Source organism: Ranitomeya variabilis, chromosome 2 (assembly GCF_051348905.1).
Source record: "Ranitomeya variabilis isolate aRanVar5 chromosome 2, aRanVar5.hap1, whole genome shotgun sequence".
Classification (NCBI taxonomy): Eukaryota; Metazoa; Chordata; class Amphibia; order Anura; family Dendrobatidae; genus Ranitomeya; species Ranitomeya variabilis.
The window spans coordinates 86580692-86595520 of record NC_135233.1 but is presented as its reverse complement, the minus strand read 5'-3'; positions in this window follow the sequence as shown (position 1 = coordinate 86595520).

The window sequence follows — 14829 nt, the reverse complement described above, 5'->3', positions numbered from 1 at the left end:
GCTGTGGGCTGTATATAGTTCTCTGTGGGCTGTGCTCTGTGCTGTATACTACTGTGGGCTGTATATAGTTCTCTGTGGGCTGTGCTCTGTGCTGTATACTGCTGTGGGCTGTATGTAGCTCTCTGTGGGCTGTGCTCTGTGCTGTATACTGCTGTGGGCTGTATATAGTTCTCTGTGGGCTGTGCTCTGTGCTGTATACTGCTGTGGGCTGTATATAGTTCTCTGTGGGCTGTGCTCTGTGCTGTATACTGCTGTGGGCTGTATATAGTTCTCTGTGGGCTGTGCTCTGTGCTGTATACTGCTGTGGGCTGTATATAGCTCTCTGTGGGCTGTGCTCTGTGCTGTATACTACTGTGTGCTCTGTGCTATATATAGTTCTCTGTGGGCTGTGCTCTGTGCTGTATACTGCTGTGGGCTGTATATAGTTCTCTGTGGGCTGTGCTCTGTGCTGTATACTGCTGTGGGCTGTATATAGTTCTCTGTGGGCTGTGCTCTGTGCTGTATACTACTGTGGGCTGTATATAGTTCTCTGTGGGCTGTGCTCTGTGCTGTATACTGCTGTGGGCTGTATGTAGCTCTCTGTGGGCTGTGCTCTGTGCTGTATACTGCTGTGGGCTGTATATAGTTCTCTGTGGGCTGTGCTCTGTGCTGTATACTGCTGTGGGCTGTATATAGTTCTCTGTGGGCTGTGCTCTGCTGTATACTGCTGTGGGCTGTATATAGTTCTCTGTGGGCTGTGCTCTGTGCTGTATACTGCTGTGGGCTGTATATAGCTCTCTGTGGGCTGTGCTCTGTGCTGTATACTACTGTGTGCTCTGTGCTATATATAGTTCTCTGTGGGCTGTGCTCTGTGCTGTATACTGCTGTGGGCTGTATATAGTTCTCTGTGGGCTGTGCTCTGTGCTGTATACTGCTGTGGGCTGTATATAGTTCTCTGTGGGCTGTGCTCTGTGCTGTATACTGCTGTGGGCTGTATGTAGCTCTCTGTGGGCTGTGCTCTGTGCTGTATACTACTGTGTGCTCTGTGCTATATATAGTTCTCTGTGGGCTGTGCTCTGTGCTGTATACTGCTGTGGGCTGTATATAGTTCTCTGTGGGCTGTGCTCTGTGCTGTATACTGCTGTGGGCTGTATATAGTTCTCTGTGGGCTGTGCTCTGTGCTGTATACTGCTGTGGGCTGTATATAGCTCTCTGTGGGCTGTGCTCTGTGCTGTATACTACTGTGGGCTGTATATAGTTCTCTGTGGGCTGTGCTCTGTGCTGTATACTGCTGTGGGCTGTATATAGCTCTCTGTGGGCTGTGCTCTGTGCTGTATACTACTGTGTGCTCTGTGCTATATATAGTTCTCTGTGGGCTGTGCTCTGTGCTGTATACTGCTGTGGGCTGTATATAGTTCTCTGTGGGCTGTGCTCTGTGCTGTATACTGCTGTGGGCTGTATATAGTTCTCTGTGGGCTGTGCTCTGTGCTGTATACTACTGTGGGCTGTATATAGCTCTCTGTGGGCTGTGCTCTGTGCTGTATACTACTGTGGGCTGTATATAGTTCTCTGTGGGCTGTGCTCTGTGCTGTATACTGCTGTGGGCTGTATATAGCTCTCTGTGGGCTGTGCTCTGTGCTGTATACTACTGTGTGCTCTGTGCTATATATAGTTCTCTGTGGGCTGTGCTCTGTGCTGTATACTGCTGTGGGCTGTATATAGTTCTCTGTGGGCTGTGCTCTGTGCTGTATACTGCTGTGGGCTGTATATAGTTCTCTGTGGGCTGTGCTCTGTGCTGTATACTACTGTGTGCTCTGTGCTATATATAGTTCTCTGTGGGCTGTGCTCTGTGCTGTATACTGCTGTGGGCTGTATATAGTTCTCTGTGGGCTGTGCTCTGTGCTGTATACTGCTGTGGGCTGTATATAGCTCTCTGGGCTGTGCTCTGTGCTGTATACTACTGTGTGCTCTGTGCTATATATAGTTCTCTGTGGGCTGTGCTCTGTGCTGTATACTGCTGTGGGCTGTATATAGTTCTCTGTGGGCTGTGCTCTGTGCTGTATACTGCTGTGGGCTGTATATAGTTCTCTGTGGGCTGTGCTCTGTGCTGTATACTACTGTGGGCTGTATATAGCTCTCTGTGGGCTGTGCTCTGTGCTGTATACTACTGTGGGCTGTATATAGTTATCTGTGGGCTGTGCTCTGTGCTGTATACTGCTGTGGGCTGTATATAGTTCTCTGTGGGCTGTGCTCTGTGCTGTATACTGCTGTGGGCTGTATATAGTTCTCTGTGGGCTGTGCTCTGTGCTGTATACTACTGTGGGCTGTATATAGCTCTCTGTGGGCTGTGCTCTGTGCTGTAAACTATATACAGCCCACAGTAGTAATCTGTGGGCTGTGCTCTGTGCTGTATGCTACTGTGGGCTGTATATAGTTCTCTGTGGGCTGTGCTCTGTGCTGTATATAGTTCTCTGTGGGCTGTGCTCTGTGCTGTATACTATTGTGGGCTGTATATAGTTATCTGTGGGCTGTGCTCTGTGCTGTATGCTACTGTGGGCTGTATATAGTTCTCTGTGGGCTGTGCTCTGTGCTGTATATAGTTCTCTGTGGGCTGTGCTCTGTGCTGTATACTACTGTGGGCTGTATATAGTTATCTGTGGGCTGTGCTCTGTGCTGTATGCTACTGTGGGCTGTATATAGTTCTCTGTGGGCTGTGCTCTGTGCTGTATATAGTTCTCTGTGGGCTGTGCTCTGTGCTGTATACTACTGTGGGCTGTATATAGTTCTCTGTGGGCTGTGCTCTGTGCTGTATACTACTGTGTGCTGTATATAGTACTCTGTGGGCTGTGCTGTATATAGTACTCTGTGGGCTGTGCTGTATATAGTACTCTCTGGGCTGTGCTGTATATAGTACTCTCTGGGCTGTGCTGTATATAGTACTCTCTGGGCTGTGCTGTATATAGTACTCTGGGCTGTGCTGTATATAGTACTCTGGGCTGTGCTTTATATAGTTCTCTGTGGGCTGTGCTTTATATAGTTCTCTGTGGGCTGTGCTGGATATAGTTCTCTGTGGGCTGTGCTGTATATAGTTCTCTGTGGGCTGTGCTGTATATATTACTTTGTGGGCTGTGCTGTATATATTACTTTGTGGGCTGTGCTGTATATATTACTCTGTGGGCTGTGCTGTATACTACTGTGTGGACTGTGCTGTATACTTCTACGTGGGCTGTGCTGTATACTACTGTGTGGTCTGTGCTGTATACTACTGTGTGGTCTGTGCTGAATACTGCTGTGTGGGCTGTGTTATCTACTACGCGAGCTGTGCTATAGTATGCAGGCTGTGCTGTATACTATTCGGTTTGTGCTATATAATATGCGGGCTTTGCTATATACTATGGGGAGTATATTATATTCTATGGGGGAGGCCATGTTATGTACTATGTGGCTGTGTTATATACTATTGTGGGGGTATATTATATTCTATGGGGGAGGCTGCGTTATATACTATGGGGGGCTGCATTATATTCTATGGGGGGCTACATTATATATTATGGGGAGGTGGGCTGTATTATATTCTATGGGGGTTACATACTCTGTGGGGTGGCTGCATTATACTCTGTGGGGTGGCTGCATTATACTCTGTGGGGTGGCTGCATTATACTCTGGGGTGGCTGCATTATACTCTGGGGTGGCTGCATTATACTCTGGGGTGGCTGCATTATACTCTGGGGTGGCTGCATTATACTATATGTGGGCTGCATTATACTGTATCGAGGACTATGGGGAATACGTTATACTATATGAAGAACTATGGGGTGCATTATACTATGGGAAGTGAATTGTACTTGTGGCGGTGCATTATACTATATGGAGCACTATGAGGATTGTATTATGCTATATGGAGGACTATGAGGAGTGTATTATACTATGTGGAGGACTGAGCAGTGTATTTTAATATATGGAGGACTATAGGGAGTGTATTATACTATATGGAGGACTATGGAGCACATTATAATATATGGAGGACTATGGGGTGTATTTTACTAAACAAGTAAAATGCTGCATATTCGGATTGTTTTTGCTGGAACAAAAAGCCTTGTTGTCAGCAGCACATTGCCAGTGTAAACTGTAGATGTGCTGCTGAAAACATGATACTGTATGGTGATCTATTAGTGATCGTTCTGTCTCATCATTATTCCTCAGCTGGTGGAAAGAGGCCGGGAAACAAGCGTTGAACAACTTCAGTATTGTCGATCAAACTCGTTTAGCGGCCTGAACTCAGCGCACGTAAATACAACAGAAAGGCTTCTGTGTGATGTGCAATATGTTAGCATTTGGGGACCCATTTTAAACTTTGCCTAGGACCCCACTTTGCCTAAAACCGGCCCTGCCTACAAGTGTACAAAGATATTATACAGTCACCATGTGACAAGTGGGCCTGTGTAACTTCAAATGCCAGGGCTGAATTTTAGTCCCAGTCCGGCCCTGACCGCAGGTGACCTGCCAGTGACCTCAGGTGCATTTTTGGTCAGGATTTTACCTGCATAAAATCCTGACCAAAGCCTGAAGAAAACCTGAACGTGGACACATACCCTGACACTGACACAATCTCACATCGTAAAATATGCTAAACAACATAAGCAGAGAAACATCCATCCATTTAGCACATCCCACTATACCTTCGCATGCAATGTACTAACATACGGCAATGTTAGTGAGGTCCCAGAGCAGAGACCATACCACACAGGCATAATGCTTCACAGTTTATTTTATCTGCAATGTATAGTCTATATATTTGAAGAAATCTAGAAAGGTATATTTCAAGTTTTAATTCCCTATTGGGCATTATAAATTTATTGTAACCATAAAGCTCATTGCAGACTCCCGTTAAACTATCAGGGAAAAATAGAAAAGAAAGAAACAAAAGCAAATGTACAGGTGGCAAAAACTATCTTTTCTCATGCTGTCGTATAATAGCATACAATGTTATACATGGCCACACAGTGTACTTCACTACTCAATTATTTTCTACATTATTTTGTGTTGATTCTTTCCCTTTTGCATTTCCCTGTTACCAGAGGCGTAGCTAGGATTTTGGCTCGGTGGGGGTGGGGGGTGCAACTTCTGAGTGGGCCCCTAACCAGGTAACCTTGATTACAGCTGGGTGACGCACCCCAATAGTGGAGGAGAACCTCAGCAGATGACCGCGATGTTACTGAAGATAATCTCTATATTAATACCAATATTGATATTACCGCCATAAGGTCAGTGGTGGATACCAGCCCTACAGAACATGTAAAAGATTACATCACAGTTACAGATAATGATGGAGTCACTCGCTTTTCACGTCTTTTCCATCTGGCCCAGACCGACATGACCAGTGGTGTATCTAGGGGGAGCAGCCGGGGCAGGTGCCCCGGGCGCAGCCGGCAGGGGGGCGCAGTCGGGCCGCCTAAAGCGGCGGTCCGCAGTGTCTCCCCCGGCGGCTGCATTCTGCCGCCCCCCTCACTGGGAGTCGGCTGTTCTCTGTGCCGACTGTCAAGCTGACAGCTGGCACAGAGAAGCTGCGGCGCGCCGGCTCCCAGTGTTCAATTGTACTGCATCTGAGATGCGAGTACAATTGAAGCTTTGACTGCCGGGTCAGAGTGACGCCAGCAGCGTGATCAGGTCATGTGATCACGCTGCTGACGTCACTCACCTGCGCGGCAGAGCAGACTCAGAGGCAGAGCAGGAGAGATGCAGATCGGTGGTAAGTGCTCCTGTGGAGCTGAAGACACCGAAGGTGCAGGGGGGGGGGATTTAATGTGAGTGGGAATGGGGGGGATATATTGTGGGGGGATTTAATGTGAGTGGGGGTGGGGGGAATTTAATGTGAGTGGGGATGGTGGGATATATTATTGGATGGGGAATATTTCACCCCTTTCTGCCGACTGACAGAATAGTACGTCAGCTGGCAGATCCCCCGCTTTGAGGTGGGCTCCGGCGGTGAACCCACCTCAAAGCCGCGACATGTCAGCTGTTTTGTACAGCTGACATGTGCGCACAAAGAGGGCGAGCAGAATCGCGATCCGCCCGCGCCCCTTAACTAGTTAAATGCCGCCGTCAAGCGCTGACAGCGGCATTTAACTAGCGCTCCCGCGCGGAACTGCTCGCACCGCTGACCCCCGTCACATGATCGGGGGTCAGCGGTGCATTGCCGTAATAACCAGAGGTCTCCTTGAGACCTCTATGGTTGTTGATGGCCGATTGCTTTGAGCGCCACCCTGTGGTCGGCGTTCAAAGCAACCCTGCATTTCTGCTACATAGAGGTGATCTGTGCTTCACCTCTATGTAGCAGAGGCGATCGAGTTGTGCATGCTTCTAGCCTCCTATGGAGGCTATTGAAAGCATGACAAAATTTTAAAAAAAAGTGTTTAAAAATATAAAAAAATAAAAAAATATAAAAGTTGAAATCACCCCCCTTTCGCCCCAATCAAATTAAAACAATAAAAAAAAAAATCAAACCTACACATATTTGGTATTACCGCGTTCAGAATCACCCGATCTATCAATAAAAACAAAGGATTAACCTGATCGCTAAATGGCGTAGCGAGAAAAAAAATCAAAATACCAAAATTACGGTTTTTTGGTCGCCGTGACATTGCATTAAAATGTAATAACGGGCGATCAAAAAAACGTATCTGCACCAAAATGTTATCATTAAAAACGCCAGCTTGGCACGCAAAAAATAAGCTCTCACCCGACCCTAGATCACGAAAATTGGAGACGCTACGGGTATCGGAAAATCGCACAATTTTTTTTTTTTTAGCAAAGTTTGGAATTTTTTTTCACCACTTAGATAAAAAATAACCTAGACATGTTAGGTGTCTATGAACTCGTAATGACCTGGAGAATCATAATGGTCATAATGGCAGGTTAGTTTTAGCATTTGGTGAACCTAGCAAAAAACAAGTGTGAGATTGCACTCTTTTTGCAATTTCATCACACTTGGAATTTTTTTCCCGTTTTCTGTTACACGGCATGGTAAAACCAATAGAATCATTCAGAAGTACATCTCATCCCGCAAAAAATAAGCCCTCACATGGCCATATTGACGGAAAAATAAAAAAGTTATGGCTCTGGGAAGGAGGGGAGCAAAAACCGAAAACGGAAAAAGCTCCGGGGGTGAAGGGGTTAATATGAGTGGAGATGGGGGTATTTATTGTGGGGGGGAGATTTAATGTGAGTGGGGATTTATTGTGGGGGGGAGATTTAATGTGAGTGGGGATTTATTGTGGGGGGAGATTTATTGTGGGGGGAGATTTAATGTGAGTGGAGATGGGGGGATTTATTGTGGGGGGGGAGATTTAATGTGAGTAGGGAGGGGGGATTTATTGTGGGGGGAGATTTAATGTGAGTAAAGATGGGGGGATTTATTGTGGGGGGGAGATTTAATGTGAGTAGGGAGGGGGGATTTATTGTGTGTGGGGAGAATTGGAGTGGAGATGGGGGATTGCATGTGTGGGGGAGATTTGTCATGGGGATGGGGGGATTTAATGTCTGGGGGAGATCTGAGGACACAAAATGAAGAGCAAAGGGGGAGATGGGGGGCACGTATGAGAAAACAGTATGGGGGAATGGGGGGCATGTATGAGGAAACAGTAAGGGGGGATGGGTGCAGACAGTTTGGAGAGCAAACGGGGGAATGTATGCAGACACAGTATGAGTAGCGATGTGAAAAACGTATGTGGATAGAGTACGGGGAGTGAGGGTGTTGGGATGTTTGCATGCGTAGCATGGAGGGACAGTGTAAGGGCACAGCCAGGAGGGGATAGTATACCAAGGAGGGGGAGTGTGATGAGAGAGTACAGTATAAATACTGGGCCCTATAGGGGGGACACAGTATGAGAGGACAGTGTGAAGAGGGGGCCGGTATGGAAAGGGGAGGTCCGTGTAAAGAGTGTGTACCATAAGAGGGACAGTGTGGGGGTCATATTTTATGCAGACAATATAGTGAGGGGCAATTTTTTATTCAGGAGCATTTTAATGACACTTCTATCTTTAAGGGCATCATGTGGAGATATTCTGCAAAAGAGCGGAGAAGATGGAAGTCTGCAGAGACGGCTGTGGATGAGAAAACGCATCATGGGGTCTGGACAAGATGAAGAAATGAAGGAGAACATCTCCAGAGACTACGTCATCTATAAGGTACCTCGATGTAAATGTTATTTGTGATACTGACTAACTCTCATGTTTTTATTTATGTTAGGAGCATTAAAGGGGATGTCCAGGATTGTGATGAGTCTGCAGTCATTCTTTGTGACTGCAGACTTCTGAGTTCTCATAGTGCGCTGTGCACGCTGTCAGGATTCTCTCGTGCTGGTGATTTACATACATGCGGTCACATGCTGACTAGACATGTGTGGCCTCACTCAATGATAATGAACTGAGTGAGGCCGGGCACGTCTAGTCGGAATGTGGCCAAAAGGTATATTAATCACATGCTTGTGCTGACATGACCATCCACTGGCAAGGGAGAATCCTAAAAGTGTGCAGCGCATTAGTTATGAGAATTCAGAAGCTGCGACATCAGGATTCAGCTCTGGAGGTTCCAGTAGTCGTCACATGGACACTTCACTCATATGCGACTTTCATACTTGTGGTCCTGTGGCAACGAGCTTCTCTTCTGCTTCTCTCAATTTTTCACTGAACATTGAGAGCATTAGGGAGAGCAGCTCGTGAGTGCATGACTAAGTGTGCAAATTGCATATGTCCTTGGTGGGGGGCGCCAAAATGAATTCTTGTCCCGGGTGCCAGAAACCCTAGATACGCCTCTGGACATGACAACCTCTTCCAGCCAAGACTCGGCTGCAGAGAATACAACAAATGCACATTTCACGTCTCGTATATTCAGCCCTGTCACCAGTGGGACTATTCCCAACCTGCACAAACTCCTCATCCTGCTGATACCCCAATGCTGAGTCGCTGCTGCCCTATGTGATCTCTAAATTCTAAAGCACCCCTCTAGAATATAGTAATGCCGTGTGCAAGTGCCCTAGAAAACAGTGCCTGCATTTTTTGTCCCCTAAAAAGTAATTGTGCCCTGTGTGCTCCTCTGACAGTCACAGTTACCTGAGTTCCCCTATAACAAGAAGTGCCTACTGTACATATAATAATGTCCCAATTCTATATAGACTATACAGTATAGACTATATAGTATAAGACTATATAGTATAATGCAGCCCCCCATAGGCAGCCTCTATAGTGTAATGCAGCCCCCCATAGGCAGCCTCTATCATGTAATGCACCCCCATAGGCAGCCTCTATATGGAAGGCTGTAAATGTGTCCCCAATCCCCTCTGCAAGGTATAAATATGACCTCTCATTATTCTTATCAACAGCGCTCACCAAGGCATAGCTGGTCTTGACTTAAGATCGAAATCCTCCATTACTGCTTCATCTGGATGACACGTCCTACTTCATCCACACAGTGTCACCCATTGTGCTCCTGTGCAGGCGCACTTCTCTCTGGGCTGCTGAAAGCAGAGCTAAGTACTGTAGTGCGTATGCGCTGGGAAAGGCCAAAGGGCGCTGATGACCTGGAAGTAAAGCTGGCGCATGCTCACCACAATACTGTGCTCTGACTTCAGCAGGGCAAAGAGAAGTGCGCCTGCATGGGAGTGCGATAGAGGACACTGAATGCAGGATGTAGGACGCATCTTCCACATGAAGCGGGACAGCGATCACAGGAAGAGGGTAGGCGCCGGATCAAGACTAGAGACGCCCAGACCGCGCGTCTGTGAGTATAATAAAAGCTCTTTTTTGTGCCTTGCATAGAGGATTGGGGGCATATAGAGAGCATCCTAGAACCCTGTGTGTGAGAGCGTACAGATGCTGGCTGGACCTTATATGGAAACAACCTGGTGAAAGGCTCCCTTTAATCTGTAAGACCTGTAGCCACCATCTTTTAGCCACATTTAAAAGCCGTCCTGCAAGATTCCAGCCGTTCGCAAACTTAAGAAAGTAATAATTCTTCCTCTCGTAAGCTAATGAGCAACGTCTATGGTCCGGGCTCAGTGCCTCCTCTGACCCCATAATTGCCATCGTCCTGCCTTTACTGACGTGGCAGACGTCTCCTATGTCATCCAGTCTGTTGCGCTGCGCAGCTCCTGTTCCCTCCTGTGCAGGTGCGAGAGCTGGACAGGCAGTGGATGACATAGGATACGTCAGCCATGTCAATCAAGGCAGGAGAGATGGTGAATCAGGCCCATAGTGAGCAACTGTTGACTACACAACCCCTATATTCAGGGAGCTGTCTCAGCCCCTCTTTCTCTTTACTAGTGCTCTCTGTTATCAGCGTCTCATTTCCTCCCATATTGGCCATTTAGAAACTTCAGATTATATAGTAAGGGTACAGGACTAACTTCTAACATAAACATCCCCTAAAACATAAACTTTATTAAGATACTTTTAAAATGTCCAAACAAAAACTCCACCAAAAGCAACTGTGAAAAAATGTGCAAAAAGATAAATATTATTACACTTTGAGACTGTACCACAGCCAATATAATAATTGATCCTGAGTTACTGGTCTAACATGTGGCCATCTTGTCCCCATGATCAATGCAATGGCCACTGCCAAAGAGGATCTCCATATTAATGTAAGTTAGTGGATGTATATATAATCACTAGATGGTGGCCCGATTCTAACGCATCGGGTATTCCAGAATATGTATGTAGTTTATTTATGAAGATTTTAGAATAATGCAATGAATACACAGGATTTGGCAGGCCGGGCACAACCAATTAGCGAAGCCTGGTTCAAATCCCACGCCAAGTCGCAGCCGGACTGTGCCTGTCGCCGAATGTTCGTGGCCGGCCGGACACAACCAATCAGTGAAGCCAGGGCCAGCTGCAGGTTTTTGAGGGCCCCGGGCGAAAGAGTGTCACAGCCAATGTGGCATATAACACAGCCCATGTAGTATATAGCAAAGCCACTTAGTATATAGCACAGCCACGTAGTATATAGCAGCCACGTAGTATATAGCAGCCACATAGTATATGGCCCAGCCACGTAGTATATAGCACAGGCGTGTAGTATATAGCACAGCCCACACAGTATATAACACAGCCACGTAGTATATAGCACAGCCACAAAATATATTGCACAGCCACGTAGTATAGAGCACAGGCACGTAGTATATAGCACAGCTACATAGTATATAGCACAGACCCATAGTATTTTGCAGACCTACATAGTATATAGCACAGCCCATGCAGTATATAACACAGCCCACATAGTATATAGCACAGCCCACATAGTATATAGCACAGCCCACATAGTATATAGCACAGCCCACGTAGTATATAGCACAGCCCATGCAGTATATAACACAGCCCACGCAGTATATAACACAACCCACGTAGTATATAGCACAGACCACACAAATTATATAACACAGCCATGTAGTATATAACACAGCCACGTAGTGTATTGTTGTGAATTCTGCTCTTGGGCTCCCTCCGGTGGTTATAAGTGGTAGCGCTGCTGTCTTCGATCGCAGCATTTCATCAGGTGTGTTCACTTAATGCAATCCACTGAGCTATTTAGTTTTGTTTCACCCTTTAGTCAGTGCCAGTTGTCCATTGTTCCTGGAGGATTCACATCTCTGTCTGGTCTCTCCTGCTTTGCTGTTCATTTCAACAAAGATAAGTTCTGGCTTTGTTTTTGCAGTCCACATGCTGTGGGCCTTATAGTTCAGTGCATTTCTATGTTTTGTCTTGTCCAGCTTGGTCTGTATAAGGACTTGCTCATCCAAGCTGGTATCTCTGGAGATGCAGATATACCCTCCATACCTTTAGTTAGATGTGGAGATTTTGTATTTTCTGTGGTGGATATTTTCTAGTGTTTTAATACTGACCGCATAGTACTCTGTCCTATCCTTTCTATCTAGCTAGAATGGCCTCCTTTGCTAAATCCTGATTTCAGTCTGTGTATGTTAATTCCCTCTCCTCTCACAGTCAATATTTGTGGGGGGCTGTCTATCCTTTGGGGATTTTCTCTGAGGCAAGATAGTTTTTCTGTTTCTTTCTCTAGGGGTATTTAGTCCTCCGGCTGTGTCGAGGTGTCTAGGGAGTGACAGGAACATCCCACGGCTACTTCTAGTTGCGGTGTTAAGTTCAGGGTCAGCGGTCAGTACAGGTACCACCTTCTCCAGAGTACGTCTCATGCTGCTCCTAGGCCACCAGATCACAACAGTATATAACACAGCCATGTAGTATATTGCACAGCCACATAGTATAAAGCACAGCCCACATAGTGTAGAGCACAGCGACGCAGTATATAACACAGCCCATGCAGTATGTAACACAACCCACGTAGTATATAACACAGCCCACATAGTATATAGCAATGTGGGCACCATTTCAATAAAAAAAAAAAATAGTTATATACTCACCTTCCGGCGGCCCCCGGATCCAACCCAGGCCTTTAGCGATGCTCCTTGCGATGCTCCGATACCAGTAATGCCTTGTGACAATAACCCGTGATGATGTAGAGGTCTCGCGAGACCGCTACGTCATCATCTCGCGAGACCACTACGTCATCACGCTATGTGGGCGCTGACTGGAGGGGAGTATGGAGGGGAAAATTCGCGGCCGGACTGTGCCTGTCGCTGATTGGTCGTGCCCAGCTGGCCGCGACCAATCAGCGACGCGGGATTTCCGTGACAGACAGACAGAAGTGGACCTTAGACAATTATATATATAGACTAGATGGTAGCCCGATTCTAACGCATCGGGTATTCTAGAATATGTATGTAGTATATTTATGAAGATTTTAGAATAATGCAATTTATACACAGGATTCGGCTGGCCGCGACCAATTAACAAAGCGTGGTTCAAATCCCGTGCCAATTCGCGGCCGGACTGCACCTGTCGCTGATTGTTCGTGGCCGGTCGCATAGTATATAGCACAGCCATGTAGTATATAACAGCCCACGTAATAGATAGCAAAGCCACATATTACATAGCACAGCCACGTAGTATATAGCACAGCCACGCAATATATTGCACAGCCACAAAGTATATAGCACAGCCACGTAGTATATAGCACAGCCCACGGAGTAAATCGCACAGCCATGTAGTATATAACACAGCCCACGGAGTATATAGCACAGCCATGTAGCATTTAGCACAGCCCACGGAGAGTATAACAGCCCACATAGTATATAACACAGCCACTTAGTTTAGAACAGCCCACGTAGCCTATAACACCACTCACGTAGCATGTAACAGCCCACACATGCAGTATATAACACAGCCCATGTAGTGTATAACACAACCCACATAGTGTATAACACAGCCCACGTAGTGTATAACACAGGCCACGTAGTATATAACAGCCCACGTAGTGTATAACACAGCCCACGTAGCACATAGCATAGCCCACGTAGTATATTGCACAGCCACGTAGTATATAGCAAAGCCCACATAGTACATTGCACAGCCCAGGTAGTACATTGTACAGCCCAGGTAGTACATTGCACAGCCCACATAGTACATTGCACAGCCCACGTAGTACATTGCACAGCCCACGTAGTACATTGCACAGCCCACGTAGTACATTGCACAGCCCACGTAGTACATTGCACAGCCCACGTAGTACATTGCACAGCCCACGTAGTATATTGCACAGCCCACGTAGTATATTGCACAGCCCACATAGTATATTGCACAGCCCACGTACTATATTGCACAGCCCACGTAGTACATTGCACAGCCCACGTAGTATATTGCACAGCCCACGTAGTATATTGCACAGCCCACGTAGTATATTGCACAGCCCACGTAGTATACACTGTATATCATTGTGGGCATCATATCCCTGTTGAAAAAAAAGTATTAAAATAAAAAATAGTTATATACTCACCTTCCGTTGGCCCCCGGATGCAGGCGAAGCGTTTACCGATGCTCCTCGCGTGCTCTGGTCCCAAGAGTGCATTGCGGTCTCGCGAGATGATGACTTAGCGGACTGTGACCGTCGCTGATTGGTCGTGGCTGTTTTGCCGCGACCAATCAGCGACTTGGGATTTCCGTTACAGACAGACAGACAGAAAGATGGAAGTGACCCTTAGACAATTATATAGTAGACTAGCGTCGCTTGCTGTATGTCGCAATGCGTCGTTTTGGAGAAAAAACGCATCTTGCAAAGTTGCCCGCAGGATGCGTTTTTTCTCCATAGGCTTGCATTAGCGACACATTGCGACATATGGCCACATATCGCATCCGTCGTGCAACGGATGCGTCGTGTTTTGGCGGACCGTCGGCACAAAAAAAGTTACATGTAACTTTTTTTGTGTGTCGTGTCTGCCATTTCCGACCGCGCATGCGTGGCCGGAACTCCGCCCCCTCCTCCCCGGACAATACAGTGGGTCAGCGGATGCGTTGAAAAACTGCATCCGCTGCCCCCGTTGTGCTACTTAACACACTGTCAGTTGGGCCGACGGTTTGCAACGGCCCATACCGACAGACTAGTGTGAAAGTAGCCTTAGGGTATGTATCCACGTTCAGGATTGCCTCAGGATTTGGTCAGGATTTTATGCAGGTAAAATCCTGACCAAATCTGCACCTGAGGTCACTGGCAGGTCACCTGTGTTGTCCTTGCATTGTTTCAGCAATGCAAGGACATGCTGCAATCTTAAAAGACGCACCGCATGTGCGTTTTCGCTGGTGTGCCGCATGCGTCTTTTACTGCATAGTGGAGACGGGATTACGGGGGACATGAAATCCCCTCCACTATGCTGTAACATCTGGATGCTGCGTTTTTGACGCTGCAGCTAAACGCAGCGTCAAAAACGCAGCGTCAAAAAC